This window comes from Clytia hemisphaerica, unplaced genomic scaffold (assembly GCF_902728285.1).
Source record: "Clytia hemisphaerica strain Z4C2 unplaced genomic scaffold, Clytia hemisphaerica genome assembly, whole genome shotgun sequence".
Taxonomy (NCBI): domain Eukaryota; kingdom Metazoa; phylum Cnidaria; class Hydrozoa; order Leptothecata; family Clytiidae; genus Clytia; species Clytia hemisphaerica.
This window is the reverse complement of record NW_027104122.1, coordinates 618,899-639,987: the sequence shown is the minus strand read 5'-3', so window position 1 is coordinate 639,987 and position 21,089 is coordinate 618,899. Positions and strand designations below refer to the sequence as shown.

Genomic DNA, 21,089 nt, shown 5'->3' with positions numbered 1-21,089 from the left:
CTGATGTAGAACTGACAAACTGACAAAGTGAGCAAAGAATACCCAGTGTGGTAAAAAATCATACAATCATGCAAGTCGAAATTCAAGCATCAAAATGTAGTTTTATGAAACAAAATTTTGTTGGTGCACACATAAGATGCATCATCAGGGCACTTTTAAATTCAATAAATCTAATTTCTAATTTTTTACAAAATCTCCACTCCACCTTAAACAAGAAAAACAAGCAAACTTCCTTCCGCCTACTTCCTTTTCGAAATTTTTAGGATTTTTCTACCAGGGGGGGATGGCGTACGGGGTTTCCGATTTCCGAAATACCGAATAATTCTGCCAAAAATTCCGAAATTCCGTAAAAAAATTAATACCGATACCGATTTTTTGGGTATTTTTCCTCGTTTTAACTAATTTTTCATCAAATTTGATTTTTAATGTATGAATTCCGAAAAAAGGGGATAGAAACTTTATAATACCGAAATTTCAAAGCAAAAATTCATGGATTTCCGATACCGAGAATTTCACAATTACGAAATACCGTAGGAATTTGACCTGATTTCCGAAATTCTGAAGAAAAAAGGGTCAGTTTCCGCAATTCCGAAAAACCGTACGCCCCCACTCTACCAAGCATACAAAAAAATCCAAGAAAGCTAACTCGAATACTTGTGAACGAAAAATAAATTCCGAGTTAGCTAACTCGAAAAAAGGTTTTGTGAAAAAGAAATTCGAGTTAGCTAACTCGAAAAGGTTTTTTGGAAAAATAAAATTCGAGTTAATCCTAACTCGAAAATCCTTTTTTGAAAATGAATCGAATAACGTCATAATTTGCCTAACTCGAAAATTGCTAACTCGAAAATTGCTAATTCGAAGTTTTCTAACTCGAAGATTCCGGGCCTCTTCGAAATTCGCGGAAATTTTGACAAACATCTTGAATTTCAATTCAAGGGGATTTATGGTGGCGGAATTTCGGTCCTTTTTTAGACGGTTTGACGGAAATTTGGAAACAAATTAGGAATCAGGTACCCCCTGAACCACTGAACTGGCAACATCATCTTCACAAGATCAAGATGGCGCTTTTGCACGTGTGCAACTTTATGTCGTGTGCACGTGTGAGCCTGCTGGCTGGAAGATCATCAAGAGATCATCACTCCAATTTTAGTAGGTACTATAATGTGAAACAAAATTTCCTTTTTTTTATTTCGTGATTGCCCATTTTTACCCTGAAATACTGAAATAATATGACATTTTGACGTAATAATGAAAATTTTAAGAACTTATGCTTATGTGATTGGGCTCTTCCAGAAAAAAATTGATATAGGGGGTGGATGACTGGAATTTTCAGATAAAAAGAGCACTCGGAAATCCGGTCAATTTTTCAAAGTGCTTCGGAAATTCTGCTCAATTTTTTATTTCCACCCTTGGAAATTCCACATAATTTGTCAAAGTTTTGAAAAAGGAGGATAGCGACCCTGCCGACGCACCGGACTTAACAAACACCGGACACGCGAAAGTCCGGTGTAAAATGAGAATTTTAACCATCTCTACACCAGACTAAAGGAAGTCGGTTGTCCGGTGTCGAAGAAGGATCCTTTTTCCACCGGACAATCAAAACATAAATGTCCGGCGGCCAGAATTCCCTGTATGCAACACCGGATTGACGCCGGACTTATAGCGTCCGGTGTAGCGAAAGGATACTTTCTGCCACTGGACAAATACACCGGACAGTCCGCTGCGTCGGCAGGGTCCTGAAAAAGGTATCGAAAATTCCAGATTTTTCCACCAAAAAATTGATTTTGTATCGGAAATCCAGGACGCAGGAGTTTCAATTGCTTTTATATTGGGAATCCAGGAATTTCAAAAAAACATTTTGCCTCAGAATTCCGCTGTCGTGCACCCCCCTATAACGGACTTTAACTGGAAGAGCCCATTGGAGTGATCCAATTTAATTTACTGTAATCGCAATGAAACTCATCAAACATAATCGTAATCGAACGGTCGAAATCAAAGATTAAGCAATTGTAATTGACATTCAATCGAACCAATTGAACATAGTCAACTATCAATAGAACCAATTTAAGGACATGTTCATAAATGGTGAGTAGATTTATCCCCTTTGGAGACATTTGAAATGAGGGTTACAAATTTACCTATGATAAAAATGTAACAAAACCTAAGAGGCCAGAAACAATTCAGTCGTTAAGCCAGATAGCTCAGAATTCCTATGATAATAATGTATCAATGATTGAGTAATCAAAACTAAAGATATAAGGTTTTCTTTCAGGGCAGAGAAAATGATAAAAAAGTAACAGTCCACAAATCCTCAAAATGATAATAAGTTTTAGAACTCTCTGAAAACTTATAATAAGGTCACCAAATTTTTACACATAATAATATAGACCTCAAGTGACGTTAGTTTTGAATTTTATTCATCAATGGCAACAATTTGATAAAATAGTAACACTTTAAGTTTTGAAAATTGTTACTTTTTGGGACCTCCAAGTCAAAGAAACTATAAAAACTGAAATTGTTCATTGTCATATTATGATTTGAAATGTGTTAAAGATTTGATTGTTTCAGAATTTAACTTGAAAAAAGGTTCAAATAAGGTAATTTTGTAACACTCAAGTAAACATTCACTATAATAGCCTAAATATCATAGCTGTTACATTTTTAATCCAGAAAACCTTTAAATGCTATAAGAAATCACATTTGATCACTTTAGACAAATAATGATACCACAAGCAACCAAGTTCATAGGTTTTTATGTTAATTTTTTGTTATTAAGAGGTTGTATATTGGTAAAAAAGTAACACTTTTTCATTTTTTTCTATTTTTGTCATTGTCATAAAACTTCGTAAGCTCTAGATTAAGATACATTTTTACCAAATTTCTGGCCTTTTTAGGATTAGAAACATCCCCTATGTACAAATAAGTAGTGGTAATGAATAAAGTCCAAAAGAAAATGCCATTGGCTTACATTTATTACCTAGACCTTAAATGACTAGTTTTGTTAACTTTGTATAACTTCTTCATATCAAATTTACTATAACGTAATATTATGTTGTTTGTTACTTTTTTACCACTAAAAGCATATTCTAATTTTAAAACATTTTAAAACTAATTCACTTTCAGTGTCAGCTTGAGTGTCCTCATTTCCTTTTAAAATAATTTGAATTATATAAAAGCTATGTGTTAATTATAGTCTGAAACTTTGCAAGTTCACGTAATTGTTACTTTTTTACCAAAATCTTGGCCTTTTTGAGGTAAAAAACAATGTCCGATGAACAAGTAATGACTGGTACAAGCCCAAATCCAAATAAGAGAAAGTCATTTGTTCTTAGCTTGAATTATTTTATACTTAAAGAGATTTTTTATATTTTTTAACGATGTTACTATTTTACCTTTTTCTCGGCCGGGAAGTATGTTACATTATTGCCCTTTATTATTTTTTGGTTCGAAAACAGATTAACCTAGCCAATCCAGCTAGTTTAAACTATTTAAATAACATCATTTTTATTCTATGATAAAAAAGTTACAATTGTTACATTTTTACCAATAACTGGCCTTAGAATGTATAATAAGTCCCCAAACCACTTTCACACTGTGGATAATGGTAATGGTCAGCTTCTGTGAAATTTTGGTTAATAAAAATTGATCTGTTACAAAATTATCCTAAATTTTCTATTTTTTGCAATTTTTCAAATGTCTCCATTTTACTCACCATTTATGAACATGTCCTTAACCTTCAATTAGCGGTCATCAAAAAAATGCTCTGTTCGCGTCGCAGCGAGTGTAAAAAATGCATGCGGGCGGACGGGCGGTCAAAAACATTCCCAGGTTTTTTTTAATCGCGCCAGTAACTCAGGGGCGGGTGGTAACGCTAGCAAAACAATTTTTCGATGGTCGTCAGAGCAATTGAGAAAAAAGCTATGCTTTAAATGACAATGAAGTCAAGTTTGAAGATATTCTTTATTAGAAAAACAGTTAAAAGCTACCGTGAGTATCACGGCGCGAATAAATTCGAGCTGTGAAGACAAAGTTTTTTTTTAATACAAGATCTTGTAGAAAAACGCTCGCAAAGTGGATATATTTCACAGTTTGGATTTGTTTGGCTTAGAGGAGGTTGCGGATCATGTCTCATTTGCTTTTTCAGAAAAATTGTGAGAAATAAAAGGCGGAACGATTATGTCAGTAGGGAACTTTGCGATGTCTTGCTAACTCAACTAGATTTTCCTTGCAACTGTACCTAACTGATGTACGGGTCAGATCAGTGAGGGCAATTTTTCAGTCCCTTTTGATAACATTTTCATACTTTATGATGAAGACAAAAGACCCCGAGATACCAGGCTCTTTTAAACCACAATGAGAAAATCTTTTTATCGTTTTATACTCCTTCTCTTCATAAAAAATATCTCCAGATTATCTTTCAAGGATGAAGAGTGAACCGTCCCTATTTTTCATTTTTTTAAATGAACAGCAAAAGTTTAAAGAAACAATTTTATTATGAAGCAAGATGGAACACACTCATTGGATTTTAAATTTAGCATGAGTTGTTGCAATAAACAGATTGAAACAACTATTGCAAAACAAACTCTCTGGTAGTTTTTCTTAACTTCAGAAAAGAAAATACCCTATTATGGCACACAAATTGAGTGTTTTATTCCCTAGGAATAAAGCCCATAGAAATTCTTCAAACAGAGAAAAGTTTCATTCCATTTGTGATAAAAAAAGCTAGGCGATTTTATTCATTCATGCCAGCTGTAATTCTAAAAAATTAAACGACTTACCCTTTTTTACAAGACTTCATTGTTCCTGACACACACAGTAAACAATCCAAGAATGGATCACTATTACTGGAAGTAAATATTCTAACTTCTTTATCGCAAACTGTACTGTAGTGTCGAGTGTAATAAGTTTGGAATCGAATCTAAAACATTTCCTCTCCAACTCCTCCAGGTCCAAAGCAAATTTTGAGTATTTGGATCGAGTGAAACATTTGCATCAGGGCTATGGGTGTCATTAGAAGTATTCACCCTCCTCAAAGATTTAGACTTTCTCAAAGTCCTTGCCTTAATTTATTCTCCAATCCACAACAAAATATCCAGCTAAATATTTTTGTCTAGCACTAGCAGCACAGCAGAACTTCTGAATTTCAGCAATTGACTGCACTCGAAAAAAAGACAGCTTTACAGTAGCTATTCTTCTATTGATAGATCCCATATTTCGGATCAGCCAGGATAGATATATAATAAGAAAACTTTTTTAATCAGTTTGATCATCACGTCCCTATCTCACTTTATTTTTTTCACTCAAAATTCTTTTTGATTTGATTCGATTTTTGTGTTATTTTTCCTTCTTGAGTGACGTAATTGTGTTCTGCATTTTAAAAACAAAATTTGATTGACAATTTTCGAACGTTTTGCAATGCAGCGCCTTCCGATTGGAAACCCCAACCTCGTCCTCAGAGGTTAATATTTTCTCTTTGAAAACTTGACCTCTGATATATACTCAGGGTAGTTAAAAGCAGTCAAAACGCAATTTACCTTACCTCCTGAATTTGTCTTTGTTATTCTAAAATATAACAAACCTTTGTCATGCTGTCTAATTACAAAACCTCCAATCACTACTTCTCGGCCATCTTGCTTCACTTTAAATGTTGTGTTTTAAAATTCCTTAGCTACATTATATGTACGGAAAAGGTTTTCTCCAGGTTTTTTTCAATCCCGGGATTAAACTACGAGGGCGGTTCCGCCCGCTTGTTTTTCTTTCGGCGTTGAGCCCTAGGGATACTTAACAATAAAAGAGATTTTAAGATTAATGTTGAAAAGCATATTTTTTCGATAAATTTAGGCGATACTCAACAAAAAATAAGGTGGTTTTAAACAAATCTTTGACAAATTGGCGTTTCTTTTTGTTCTAATATATGCTAATCACGTCTAAAAAAGAATATGTTTCCGCCTTTACTTTCACTTTCGCTTTCGTGTTACGCGATTCCAATCGGATGAATACCGCTAGCTAACAAATTCTGATTGGCTGTAAGTCTTTAGCTTCGGGATTCTGATTGGATCATTTCCTTCGTCCCGCGTCACGGTTGAATTTTGATTGGTTGAAAGTTTCTGAGCGTGAATTCTGAGTGGATAAATACCTGAAAAGTAAACAATAATAGTATGTAAGTATTTTGCTTATCAAAACCTACAGAATTCCAGGGGGTTTTATTTAATCTGCATGACGACAATTAAGCCTACAAAACACCAAGAAAAAAACCCAACATAGAACAGGTGTATTTTGTAATTAATGTAGAATATGATAGCGTGAATATTTTTGAAATGTCAGGATTTTTTCTCAATGCTCCGTTACTATGCCCGGGGTACTACTTGCTAAGACCTTATGTTAAAAACGAAAGCGATTACGGCAAAAAGTAGCGATTTTCATAATACCTCAAATATTGATACTTGACTGTACTGAAAGAACACATTGCTTTTCCCAGATTTTTTTCCGCATCTCCGCACCGGAAAATCAGCGAAAAATTTGATAAGGGCGGTGACGCGAATAGAACAATTTTTCGATGACCACCTTACTCAAACGCAATCAAATATTTCCCAGGAATTGGCCATTATTTGGTTGCGTTCGATTAGGTTCAATTGGTTCGATTGCGATTTTCTTTGGAGTTGTTCGATTGACACCGTTTGGTTATGTAAACCAGACGGTAATAATCGAACGTTCGATTGTGATCGAAGTAATCAATAATGATCGATAATAATCGAAGGTGGTCAGTGACCACCTAATGATTTTATCGGTGATTTGAATACTCACTCGACTCCTGATTATGGCATTTTCTTCGACCATTTTTTATTTGTTCAATCATTTCGATTACTTTTCGATTATATACCTTGGATCATAATGAATACCTTTGATTGTATTTAGTACTTTCCAGCCTTTGATTTTATCAAATATGTTTCCAGTAGCAGCGCGTCAAAATAATCTGAAACCAAGTTTACTTCGGCCAATTAAAACCTGCGATTCATGCGCGAAAACTACTTTCGTTTTCTCCGACCAATCAACTTGAGGAAACCCAGGGCGAAGGCTCACAAAATTGCGGGGAAAATCACTGGGAAATAAGGGGTTAATCCTATGGCGGGGCTTCTTTTTGTGCTTTCGTTCTAGGTCAGTTTTTTTGGTTTTTCTAAAAGATATATCTTAGTAATTTGTTATTGAAGTAATCAAATGGTTATCGAAGTTGTCAAAGTTATCGCAAGCAATCAATAACAATCAAAGTACTCGAACGGTTATCGACTCATCAAAGGGTTGCTTAGAAAGTGATCGAAAATACTCACAATTTTTTGAATTTTTGGTATCAACATTTGATTCTTAATCGATAAGTGGTTGTTCAATTACTTCGATCATTATCGATTACTTTGACAATCGAACTTATCGATTAGTACCGTCAGGTGTAAACAAAAAAATAGCAAAGTTGATTCGAGCCAATTTATAATTGAAATTTATAAGATAAAAACATTCTATTTATTTTAAAGATAAAACATTCAAAAGGGTATCAGTAAAAGTCCCTTTGTTTGAGGAATGTTTTTTTATTCAATGTATTTTTATTTTTTTTAAACCTTTTTCTAATCTTGTTGCACTTGTTTTTTACTACATCAGCATCATCAGACCTTTCAATCAAAACAAAACCTTTAATTTGTGTTATTGTTTTGATGCTGGAGCCTTATATTTTTATTACAATTTGATTGAGTTATTGTTCAGTTCAGTTATTGTTGTCCGGGGGGGGGAGACTTGGGCAAGAAAGGCAAATAAAGGTCAGTGATAGGTAATCACCAGACACTTTTTGGTTTCCATCTGCTATTTTGAAGGATAAATTATACTTTTGTCCGATGAAAACTTGAGATTGCTTATTTGTTGAAAAAATGTAACAAAGCACTTTTTGTCCCTGCTCTGTATATACAAAATTTTGTCGCCCCAAATTTTTTTTGAAAAATCACTGGTTAAGTCACAATTCCCTATTTGCAACATTGCGGGGGATGTGTTGCCGTCCAGGGTACCTACAACCATAAGTCCAAGGTAGGGCCGCAAAAACACCCAAATAGAAAAATCAGTCCCATTATGGGAGACAGATTTTTTTATTTGAAAGTAGGATAGCATCATTGGTAAAAGATGACTCAAGCAGATTTTTGCAAAAATTTTTTTTTGGCTAAAAAGCACATCTTTATCTATAAAAATCACTATTTATAAGCATACATCGATGTTCTTAGCCAAATTACTCAATTTTTTGATGAGATAGATATTTTTTTGCTCATGAAGGCTTAATTTTGAAGAATATTTGTGTTTAGACATGAAATTTTGGCTGCTGCACGTCTTTTTTTAGAAAAATTAGCCAAATTCAATATTTTTTTATAAGCACATTATTACCAATTACTTAGTTATTAGCTTTTCTCGTGATTGGCTCATTCATTCTTTCTGATTTTCTGCACAAAGATGCATAACTATAAACCCTTGAATGTGAAGGAGCCCGATTTCGGAAAAGATTTATTAAGGGGCAAATTCCAACCAAAAAACGGCTAAAAAAAGTGCTTTTTGGATTTTGTGAAATATTTTATCATTAATAATTTTACCAAAAGTTTGAATCAATAAACTGTTTAAGGTATGTGTACACCTTTTTTCCGATTTTTTGTCAAAGAAAATTTTTTCAGTCAAAGGGGAAGAAAAGTTACTGGATTTCATTTTGGTAAAATCGCGATCTTAACATCTTTTTTTGATCCAGAGTTATAACCATTTAAATTTCAAAACAAAGTTCGTCTTACGACTGCTTACGATGGATTATTTACTCAAATAATCGTCTCTTTTGGAAACAACAAAGACAAAAGAGAGAATTCAGCTGATGTTTATTCTCACCTCTATTGAATAGTAATATTTTTGACACATTTCACTGATTACTCAAATAAACAGCAATCAACCTGTTAAAAATTTCAAATTGATGTAGAAAAAAAAGAAATTTTACCACACCATACTACTTTTAACGAAGTTAAAGTCACCCATAGCATTTAGATATCGACTTCATTCTTTTTTTATGAGATTCCCAAAAGATCAAACTTAAAAATTGTCTTAGGATTTTATTTCTAACTGAGTTGTTTTTCCTCAATTTACAGATAACTGAAAAAATCACATTTAAATTTACTTTTTTATCGATATTTTTACAGAATTTAGGATTAAAAGAGTTAAAGTCAATTCCAAAAAAAATCTTAAGACCCTTTTTTAGTTCAATCTATTGGGAACATAATATCGAAATTATTTTTTCAAAATTCAAAAGCTACGGGTGACTTTAACTTCTTTGAAGTAGGTAAGGTTAAAATTCTTAAGATTTTAATTATATCCTGCCCAGTTTTTTAAATTCGGCTGAAACTTTTACCATTAGAAAGAGAATATTATTGGCTTTCAGAAAATACTTTTGGTATATAAAAATTTGTTGTTCTAAAGATATGATCAATTAAAGAGAATGTGTCAAGAAAGGTGAACACATACCTTAAGTTCAAAGAAATTTTTTTTAAATTTATTATATGAAATTGTTTATTGGGCAATTACTTTTTTATTTTCTGGTTTACGGAATCGCCGACGTTTTTTTTGCAAAAATAAAATAAAAATAAAGTTGGGTTTTACAAATATTTTATTTATTTATGCTCTTCCAACCTTGTACTGAACAGCCATGAAAAGGAAACTTTATAGAAAATTACATTTTATAAAAGCGAGAAGGGCAAGTGTCCAGGTCTTTTAATAACTTAAAACACAATTTCCCTACTAAAAACGTTCTTTAATGTATATATGTAAGTTTTCTCAAAACATATTTTTTTAATTTTCTCCAACATTAAAGTTTGAAAAGAGCAATTTTATTTTTATTTTTTTCCATCCTCCGGTCCAAAAAATCATCTTTGAATGTCCGTAAACCAGAAAATAAAAAAGTAATTGCCTTGATACTATTTTTCGGTGAAAATTTGAAGTGATTTTGGGGTCAAGTTGAACATTTTACAAGAATTTTTGTCATTGGATTGGTCGTTAACTATTCAAACAAAAACTTTTATTATATTTTTCTAAAGAACGCGTCATCTCTATTGTTTTGAATAACCAATTATGTGAGCATCTTATAAAAACTTCAACACAACTGTGATTTTGATGAGTATTTCTCGAGATATTCAATTTTTAATTTTTATGAAGTCATCGTTATGACGTCAAAAACCATGTTTTTGGGTAATAACTTTTTTTGTTGCAAAAATTAATTCCAACACAGCAATTTTGTTAATGTACGTTGGAATACGCTTCTTTTGATGTATGAATGAGTACCCTAAAATGAGTGCTATTGGTTTGTATTGGAGTTGGACACATTGTAACTCGCCTGAGTAGTAGAGAAATTATTTTCCTTATTCAACAAATATACGAACAATATGAAAAAAAAACAAGAGTGATCAAATCACCATCAAATCAAAATTAAAACATTTTAAAGTGCTTTACTCGCAACAATAGAATGTCAACAAAGCAAAACATGGAATCGCTTCGCAACAATGGAATGTTTTCTTTTTGTGGTGTGTGTACCACCCCCTCTCGCACGCAGATAAAAATAAAACGGTAGAATATTTAAAAACAGAACATTAAAACCAAACCTGAACTTTAGTGCAGCCCTTCAGGTCTCCCCACTTTTTTAGGCCCCCCCTGAGTTTAAAAAATGAGTCCAGCTCCCACCCACTTTTAGGCCGATTTTAGATTTACACCCCCCTACACCCCCAAATAAGTGGGGGGGAGCAGAGCCATGGTGACAGAAATAAAAATTTTACCCAAGTTGGATTGAACCAGCAAGCGTTGAAACCCTTGATTTGACTATTGCTTTAATCCTGACATGAGTTACCACAACAGCTTGCTACGAGAAAATCTCCCAATTCTGTCTGAATTGCACTGATACAAAAGCTTCAAAGAATTCTGCTAAAACAGCTGGAGCTGGCTAACCTGATAACAGCTGTTCATAATTTTCTTACGTGCACGGTAAACCTCTGAAGGCACTTGAAAATCATACATCTGAGGAAAATAGTCCTCCCGCGGAAAATTTTACAACAAGAATCTCTTGTTGTGCGCCAGAAAGTCAAAAACTGATATGGCGCCCATTTTGTAAACACAATCACGCAACTTTGTTGTCATCCCCAGTCCTTTTAGACGAACGCGGTCCATACCGATTTTATGATAGCATATTCGTCAGATTGTATGTTTTCACCCATCCCTTTAGAGCTTCAGCGTGGTGGACAACCACAATCTGATCTCAGGTTAGAGCTGGCTCGATCTGAATCTGATCCAATTTAATAGGCAATATAAAAGAAAAAGAAAGGGCAGTTTCATAGACAGTAACGTTTAAAGCTTGTGCAGCGCTGGAAGGAACTTTCTTATTTTGTTGAAAATGCTCTGTAAGAAAATGATATTTAATAACAAGTTAAATTATATCTTTCAACTTTAATTTCAAGGCTTGAGACTCGAACATGGATAGAGATTCACCAGTTGGTGCCAAACAATCTACTGTTTCTTTAAAGACGACCGATATTATTCCAATCAAATACTTTGTCAATTTCTCTGACTACCAGACAGAAAGCTTCTTCCCACTTGACGAGTTTGGTATAATTGGTTGGCCCATTAAGGGAGTTGTCCCTGGTCTGAGTGCGTTTGTTTACGCCCACTTTGATTATGGTTTTCATTATCGAAGCAAAGTCGATGACAGCGAATTTCAAATCCGCATGCGATTGGATAAGATCAGTGGGAAAATTGAGCACGACATTGACGATCCGTCAGCGGTCTTTTTTAAACTGACACCTCAGTCTCTGTAAAGTGAAAAAGTATTTCAGAGTCATCATGTCTAAAGGAAAAACAACTAAAGGATATCCCTCGGGAAAAGTGACCAATATCCATGCGAAGGCAATAACTGATTGTACTCAATTTGCTTTGAAGACGGTACAATTAATCAAGTACATCATGGAATTGATTTTGATGCCAAGGAAGAGTACCTTATAATGGTAAGATAATTACCTGTGTTGTTATTTCAAATCAATAATCTGCTTACTCTCCAGGTGATTTTTTAAAGGCAGGTTCTTTCCGGTCAAAATTCTTTCAACGTTACAAATCATTTTCGTAAGCTCATTTTGGGCTCAAAAAAAAGGGTATAACTAAGTAGAATATGATTCAGTCAAGGCAGATGTTTTATGATTTAGAAATTTTGCGTAATTTGCTAAAAACCTCAATTTTGCGCTATTTTGATGAAAAAACTCTTTACAATCATGATGACATCAGCATTTTTTAAGTGATTCAGCTGAAAAGTGATGACATGATCAAATTAAAAAAAAAATTGTATTCTGATGGTCAAAATTTCAATTTATTTCATTAATTATATCAAAATTTAGTTTCAATTTTTATGATCATCAAAATAGCAAAAATCTATGCAAAATCAGATTTTCATTTCAACCGTAATATTTCGAGATGAATAGAAAATACCACCTCTCGGGTAAGTTATGGCATGTCTGAAAATTACCATAATTTTTAGATCGCATTAGCCGACAGAAAGTGACCAAACAAATGACTGAACATGATGGGTACTATGATGTAGTTTCCAACCTGATGTGTAACCTAATTGTTTTTTCACTGATTTTTGCGAAAAACCGCAAAAACTGATTATTACGTCATAATCGATGACGTCATCAAAACTAAAAATTGAATTTCTCAAGAATGGTTCATCCAATTGTCTTCAAACTTTTATCAAACATTTTCTTTTGGTGTTTACAATTGGGCCTACAAATAATTTAAAAGATACTGAAGTTGAGCAAGTGCGGTTAGCACGTAGGACGTTTTTATACTCAGAATTCAACTCAGCTCACTTTACTTTATTTTTTAAAAAGAAAATCATGTGATTAGTTGGTTCATCTGCTTTGGGCTTTTTATAAAAATTTAAATGGAATGGGTGTTTTCAGTGTAGCTGACAGAGTGACCAATCTTCTACAATGTATAATTGAAATTACGAACCTCTTGGTATGTTTTTATTACAGGACACAAGGCGAGCAGATATCTAGTGGAGTTTACGGACAGATCCAAGAGGAGGTTGGCATCCAGCTGTTTCCATATCCTTTCATAATGCGAAAGTTCAGAAGTGAGTGAAAAAATGCTGTTGTCATGAAAACAAGACAGGAGGAGCTGGTTCTCAATGTGCAAGGTCAGTTCTTGGTTCATAAATTGCATTCTCTTTCGAAATTTCCTATACAGTAGGATCTCAATAACTTGAATCGTGTTGTGCGCAGTTGTGTAATTTTTGCGCAGATATGTAATTATTTTGCGCAGTTATGTAAATTCTGCGCAGATAGTATGTAATCATTTTGCGCAGATATGTAATTTCCAAGCTGCGCAGTTATGTAATTATTTTCTGCGCAGTTATGTAATTAGAACAGTTTTATGATTACATTTTTGTGAATTTCAGTCATGATAATATGTGAAAAAAAATTTATCTTGTGGATGAAACTTAGCACAGTAGGGCTTTGGTACATACCACACCCTTTACAACGTACATTTAACATCCATTTAACGTCCTTTTCGTGATAATTACTGATAACGATGGAATTTTAAAATGAAATTTAGCATGATAGGGCTTTGGTACATACCACATCCTTTACAAATGATAACATCCATTTAACATCCATTTAACATCTTTTTCATGATAAGTACTGATTGGGATTGAATTTTTAAATGAAGCTTAGCATAGTAGGGCTTTGATACATACTACACCCTTTACAAATGATAACGCCCATTTAACATCCATTTAAAGTATATTTTCATAATAATTACTAATATACGATTGAATTTTGAAATGGAATCTAACTTAATCCATTTAACCTCTTTTTTCATGATAACAAGCATTGAATTTTCAAATTTCTATGGTTTATACCACACCCTTTGATATTGGAAAAAATATTCAACGTCCATTTAGCATGTATTCATTTCTAGGTTATTTAGGTGTATTTTCAAATAAGGTTTCACACAAGAGATTTAGAGTATATACATATAACTTTTTTAACACGTTACATTGACTTTTAAGATTGTTTTACCTACCTTTTTTAGAAAAATATACAGAAAATTATTTTCAATATCAACAGAATGAACCCTGATAATATCAATCCAATATACCCCTGTGTCACGTCTCAGCTGGAAGAAAACGCTTTAAATTCCATCCCCATTGGAAAAAATGAAATATTATATACTATCCCCACACTACTAGGTCAAAAAACATTGACTAAGCCCATGTTCAATGTATTTCATCGACTGTCATCAAGTTTTATTTACTGTCAATTGTAAATTATTGACAACAAATTGTTTGCATCGACCATCAATATTTCCTTTCTTACAGTCAATGATTTGTTTAGACTGTCAATTATTTTGTTGGCAGCTGTCATTGTAAGTAATGAGCGGTCAATGCAAAAAACTGTCAATATATTCTTTTAATTTTCAAGAAAATTGATTGACAGTCAGTGTTAAGTATTTTTTGTCAATAATTTGATTTTGACAGTCAATAAAACTTGCTGACAGTCAATGGAAAACATTGAACATGGGCCTAATCAATGTTTTTTGACCTACCTTAAGGGAATTAATTATCGCGGCAACTAATTTTCGCGAGACAGCTTCCCACGCGAAATAATTTAATTTTTCGCAGGACTTATTTTCGACTGTAAATTTTAACGAGGATTTAATTTCGCGAATTGGCAAATTTTTTCAGATTTTTAGATCGTTCGTTAGTTTGCTTACGTGATTTTGTCTGTACAGTAGAGTTTCCATAACTCGAACGGCTACGAGGAATGAAAATTGTTCAAATTATAGAGACATTTGAGTAATGGAGACTCATTCAAGAGAGTTTCTTAGCTGAAAGAATTTTTAATTTCTTAATTTCGCGAGGGATTATTTTTCGCGAAAAAGGCAAAATTCGCGAAAACTCGCGAAATATAATCCCCGCAAAAATTTATACCCTTAAGGTAGTAGTGTCCATTGTAATAATAAATCTTAATTGCCCATCCCCATTGGGTACTTGTGATTGAAAACACTAAAAATCAATATCCCAATCATAAAATGAAAGGGATTTTCCATCCCCACTGGGATGTTTTTCCTCAATTTATCCCCCTTGGCGTTAATAAAAAATTATAACAAAAAAGATGTTGGATGGATACTAAATGGAAGTTACATACCAGGAGTCTCTCATAGTTTCATTTAAAAACTTTCTTAGAAACTATCATAAATGGATGTTAAATGGGCATTGCCAAATTCAAAGAGTGTGGTATATACCAAAGTCCTATCATGCCAAGTTTCGTTTAAAAATTTAAACCCAATCATTAATCATCGTGAAAAAGACGTTAAATGGTGGTGAAATGGATGTTGTCATTTTCAAACAGTGTGGTATGTACCTAAGTCCTACCTACCATGCCAAGTTTTATTTAGAAATTCAATCCCAATCATTAATTATCATGAAAAAGACGTTAAATGGATGTGAAATGGACGTTATCATTTTCAAACGGTGTGGTATGTACTTAAGCCTTATCGTGCTAAATTTCATTTAAAATAAACTAAGTCCATAAGATGAAAGTTATTTTACATGCTGACTGAAATTCGCAAAAATAATATCATAAAACCGTTCGCTTATTACATAACTGCACAGAAAATAATTACATAGCTGCGCAGCTCGAAAATTACATATCTGCGCAAAATAATTACATATCTGTGCAAGATAATTACATATCTGTGCAGAAATTACATATCTGTGCAAAAATTACATAACTGTGCACAACAAATCTCTATATATCTCAAATTTTTCCCTAACTTGTACAGATTTAACACCCCTTGTTTATTTGATGGAGTAATTTTTTGTTAAAAGATGAATTCTCATCTTATTTTCAAAGTAATAACATGAGATACACAGGTTTGGTTAAATTTTAGTAATTCCCAAAAATGTGACAGAGCACAATTTTTGAAGAAAAGTATTTTTTGTTTTCAGGATTTTCTTATTAGAATTTTCTGATTTCTTTTATTTTTTAATTTAAGACCAATTAAATAATCCATCATGACACATGAATTTTCAGCTGGTATTTGAAAATCTATTTATATGTCCCTAACTAAAGTTTCAGCCTTTTTAAAGGCTTTTTTTAAAAGGAATTCCAATCAAATTTTAGATTTTGAAGCATTTTATTCTTGTTTTGGCATTTTCTATATATTTTAGTGCTTATTTAAATTTAATGACCATCATCTGTTCTGATGGATTCGTAGTTTCAATCTTATGTTCAATAATGTTGAGCATAACTTGTTTCTTCTTAATTCATAGCTATTATGTTTATCAAGATATGAGATTGATGTTATAAACCAATTTTGGAGTGAGATTGGAATACAATGATTATTTTCTACCAAAATGTGGTTATGTGAATGTTTTGGTAAGCATATCTTCCAAAATGTAATTTCATACTCTTGTTCCAACCAAAACTTTTGATGAAACACTGGGGTGTGCTTATTATGCCTATTAATTTCAAATTTTGGTAAATCATTTTGATCAGAAATTGCAGATTATTTGATTTGATTTTTTCAGCAAAATGCATGCGCTTCGGTCAAATATCAACCTTGTAATATAAAAAAGATTTAACATTTTCACGTATTTACATTTTATTGATGGGCTTTTATAGAAATTGTCTGTACCCCCTGTTGAAGCTATCCATTTTTGAGCTCCACAGCCCCCTGGATGTATGGCTTTAAAATAAAGATTCCCTGATGGATATCCCCTTACTCTGCTCTAGACCCCCTGGATATCCAAGCATTCTGTCTAGACTCCCTGGATAAATTTTGCATTATACTCTAGGCCAACTTGATATCCTTAAAAAAGTTCTCTTGAATACCAATGAACTCTTTTAAACAGTCATCGACATTAATTGTAATTCTTGTATTGAGCCAAATGGATACTTCTCAATAGTTCTAGCATCACAATAAAACAAATGAATGATATGAAATAATAGAAATAACTGATTTCTTTTTTCCTGCTACAGATAAAGTTTCTTTAATATCAATAATTCAATCAGTATACAAAAGATTGTAAGAACATCAAGAAACATTGAATACTTTTAGAATAGTTATTTTCCTTCAAAAATACATGAAAAATCAATGCCATTTTCCTTCATACAAAGAACGTCGAAATCATTTTCCTTCAAAAGCGGTCAAAAGTACAAAGAAGTTTCTTTAATGTCAATTCAATCAGTATACAAAAGATTGTAAGAACATCAAGAAACATTGAATACTTTTAGAATAGTTACTTTCCTTCAAAAATACATGAAAAATCAATGTCATTTTCCTTCATACAGAGAACGTCGATATAATTTTCCTTCAAAAGTACAAAGAATATAGGGTTTATTCTTCTTATAAAGATCTTAGAATGTTGGATTTGTTTTCCTTCGGAAAATAAAAATAATATCAGGCTCATTCTCCTTGTAAAGTACAGATGCTCTATTATAGTCATAACAATTTCAAAGAGTGGTCAAAGCAATCTTTTCACAAATTGTGCTAGAATGCCTAAAAGCAACCCCAGGCCTTACCCGAAACTTCGAATTTCTCATAAAAAATATTTAATTCATGCTCAAATATTGAAAGTTTTTTTCTGATCCTCAGTAAAATATTTGAATTCATAAAAATCGATTCGAAAAACAGAAAAAAACTTTCACTAAAAGTATCTTAATGTACTCTTTCAAGTTCCAACTACAAGCAGCTGAACTCGAAAAGATACATAAGAGTCTTATGTATCGTTCTATTAATGTACAGTATTATGTTTAATTTTGATAGGGTTACCCACACATCTTATGATTTTTTATGTTTCGCTCACTTTACTGTATATGTCTTTCTTTCATCAGGTTGCCCGGTACTGTTGATTTCGGGAACATTCAAAGTGGTATTTTGCTGAAAATGTGATTGGTTGTGATTTTCTATTTGGTTAAACTGTTACGTTGGAAAGCTGTGGTATGTATGGTTTGATTAATTGTACGGCAATACCAAAATGTGATAAATCGTGCTTGAGTCAAAGAAATGTAAACTAGAAGGTGACCTAATGAATAATGGTTGGTGAGTTTTGCTTACTTTATCCATGATTGTTTTTTTTTAGATCTTATTGTCTGGTGCTTGTGAATTTATTTGATTGACTTCTTGAATAATTTCTTGACCTCTGTAAAGCATAGCTGGTTTAAAGTAAAGCGGATTCTGGCTAAAAGAAATTAACGAAGAATAATTATCTTGAATATTGTCTTTGAACATTAAAATCTTAACTTTCTAGGTCTTAATTGAAGTTTTGTGTGCGAGTTCTGGGCGTGTCTTGCACATAGCAAGCTAATCTCTTGCGCCATGAATCTCCTCTCTCTGAACGTTAGATGAACGTACGACAGACAGTGAAATCCTTACCAACACATAGAGGGGAATTATATTTTCCTTTCCAAATACACTCTTCATCCCTTCATCATCCTAAACTTTGTCGTCATTAGTTACTACATTGTGTGATTATTTTTCAATTTTAACTTCCATTGGGCGTTTTTCAACTTAATCTAGCTTTTTGGACAAGTTGCGGGACATGATTGAACAGAATTTGAACGAATTTCTTGAAAGAGACGTTTCGTTCTTCGCACGACGATGGGTACTTTTTGTCTAATTATTTTTCCCACCAGTATTTCCAAACATCGATGAATACCACGACCAAAGTGCTCGCCATTCATTCCAATACAATGTTAATCTTGTAGGGTATTCGTTCCAAATTTATGAGAGTGTTGTTGTCGCGGTTCATGTTGCTAAGTTAGTCGAGAGCTCACCCTTTTACAATGTTTTGCATTTGGTTCACTTCTACAATAAAGGAATCATTTTGTTTCTTTCCGAGAGATTTGAAACCTTATGATCAAAACGGGGGATTTATTTCGGTCAGTTCATATCTGTTTACTGGTCATAAACACTTTGAACAGGGAGCTGGGGTCATACTAAATGACATAACGCCATAATAAGTAGTAGCTGTTTCTTTAAAGCCAACAGTTTTATACCACACCACCATCTCTTTGCAGCTTTCCTGAAGTAAATCTAGGGTATCACACCCTAGCCTGGATATCTAGACCGTAAACTTTCACTATCTAGTTTTTTATAATCTTGTCTCTGGTTTACTGTCTCTGGTTCAACTAACTCGTCTGCAGGGATATTCGTCTGTCCATCCCCTGTTTGTGAATACGTTTGTTGGGTCTACATTCATTTGTACCTTTTCTTTGCTTCAATAGGTGGTACTACCCAGCTAACTGCTGGTACAAGCAAATATGAAAAAATACTTGTACTACCCAGCTCACTGCTGGTACAATCAAATGTGAGAAAGTACTTGTATTACCCAGCTCACTGCTGGTACAATCAAAAGAATGCTGGAAGAAAACATACGGACGTTAGTACGGTCAAGACAAAGATTTGACGTCAAATCACAGTAGAGCTGACAGTTAGTTGATCTTAAAGCGGTTGTATTTCTTTGTGTGTTTTAGTCAGAGAGTTGTTGTAATACAATTTTTGCTCAGAACTTCATGCTCTATCAGATGGTACCAACCATTTTCGTTTGTTTTGACTTTTGAAAATAAGCTATTTTCCTACCCCTTATTTTCCCTTGCAGTTTTGCCAATGGCGTCACTATTTTGGTCATAAAAAGTTTACCGGGCCTAATCCGCGTCCTCCCTCTCAAAAATATCTTGTAATATACTGTTATTTGGAATAGACTAAAAATGGTTAGGTCGTAGAAAAAATGTCACGGAACCCCAGGCTTGGCCTCCTACTAAGTAGGAAACAGAAAGTGCATTAGACTACTATAAAATAACCGATTTTGCTCGATTATTCAAGCTTTCTTGTCAAAAAAAAAGTGGAGGCAAGGATGTATTGGTCGCCAATAACAACATGAATTCTAGCTTGAAGTCATGTCTGCATAAATTTTCAAATTTAATCTTTCAGGCTTGAGGTCGGGCGTATCCGCCATTTTGTAAAAAGGCGGGCGACAGAGATAGAACCGCGATTGTTCCGCGAAAACGATAGAAATACAATAGAAATGACCCAACCCAGTCGTCCTCTATCCAGCTACGCTTTATCATTTCCCTGATGATAGTACCTAAAAAGTGACTCGATTTTCGAAAAAAGAATATTTTGGGCTAATTTATGAAATTGTTTGCATTAATTTTTTCAATTTTTTTGCATAAAGATGAAGGGAAAGGTTCTCTAAAAAGTAGCTGCAGCCGTTTTTTTCCGAAAAATTTCTTTTGGCCGTAAAAAACGGATTTATTTATTTGGGGAAATTCCCTTTTGTCATTTTTATGGAAAATATGGATTTCTTGCGATTGACTTGGTATTTTTTTCTTATTTTTTGCACAATGATGTAAAATGGTAATGTTTAAAACCTGATGGAGCCTGATAATCGAAAAAACAAATTTTGCGCAAATTTGGGCCAAAAAGTGCCTAAAAATGTGGCTTCCAGAGCCGCATGGGCTTACGCTATAAGCTTACAGCGCTTTACTGGAGCCTTAGTTGGTAGGACTTTAAAATTTAAAGAATCAATGTTTTTTTTTGTGTGAAATTGCTTCATTTGCTTTTTCTTATTTTTTTGCATGGTGTAAAAGGGCAAGGTTTTCTAAAAAGTGGCTGAATCTGTTTTTTTGGAAATGCTTTTTGGATTCTAAAAATAGGATTTTCTTATTTGGGGAAATTTCCTTTTGTCATATTTAAGGAAAATAACAAAGCGTTCTTCCTCACGATTTATCTGACTATCGACTTTTGGACAGCAGTTCTCTTGTTTTGGTCAACATTCATTCAGCATTCACTCTTTCTATAAACAGCTCAATTTACGCTCAATTACTTCCTTTCCAGATCTTCGTCAACTCTCTTTTCGAGGTTAACTACGGGGTCTGGTTACTCGTACTTATATTTCAGTCCGCGCGCTCAAAGTTGGGCGGATGACGGGTGTTTCAACACCCTTGACAGAATCATTTTGGATTTTGTCCTCATCTAGTTCAGTTTCA

At 33.4% G+C, this 21,089-nt stretch overlaps 1 long non-coding RNA gene across 1 annotated transcript; it reads left to right on the top strand.

Annotated features, from left to right (window-relative positions):
- Positions 1 to 1,083: 1,083 nt before the first annotated feature.
- On the top strand, positions 1,084 to 20,596 carry LOC136813551 (uncharacterized). Its single transcript, XR_010847497.1, has 6 exons — positions 1,084 to 1,153; positions 11,499 to 12,041; positions 13,065 to 13,228; positions 16,370 to 16,475; positions 17,934 to 18,141; positions 19,326 to 20,596. It is a non-coding gene; the product is annotated as an uncharacterized lncRNA (long non-coding RNA).
- The last annotated feature ends 493 nt before the right edge of the window (positions 20,597 to 21,089 follow it).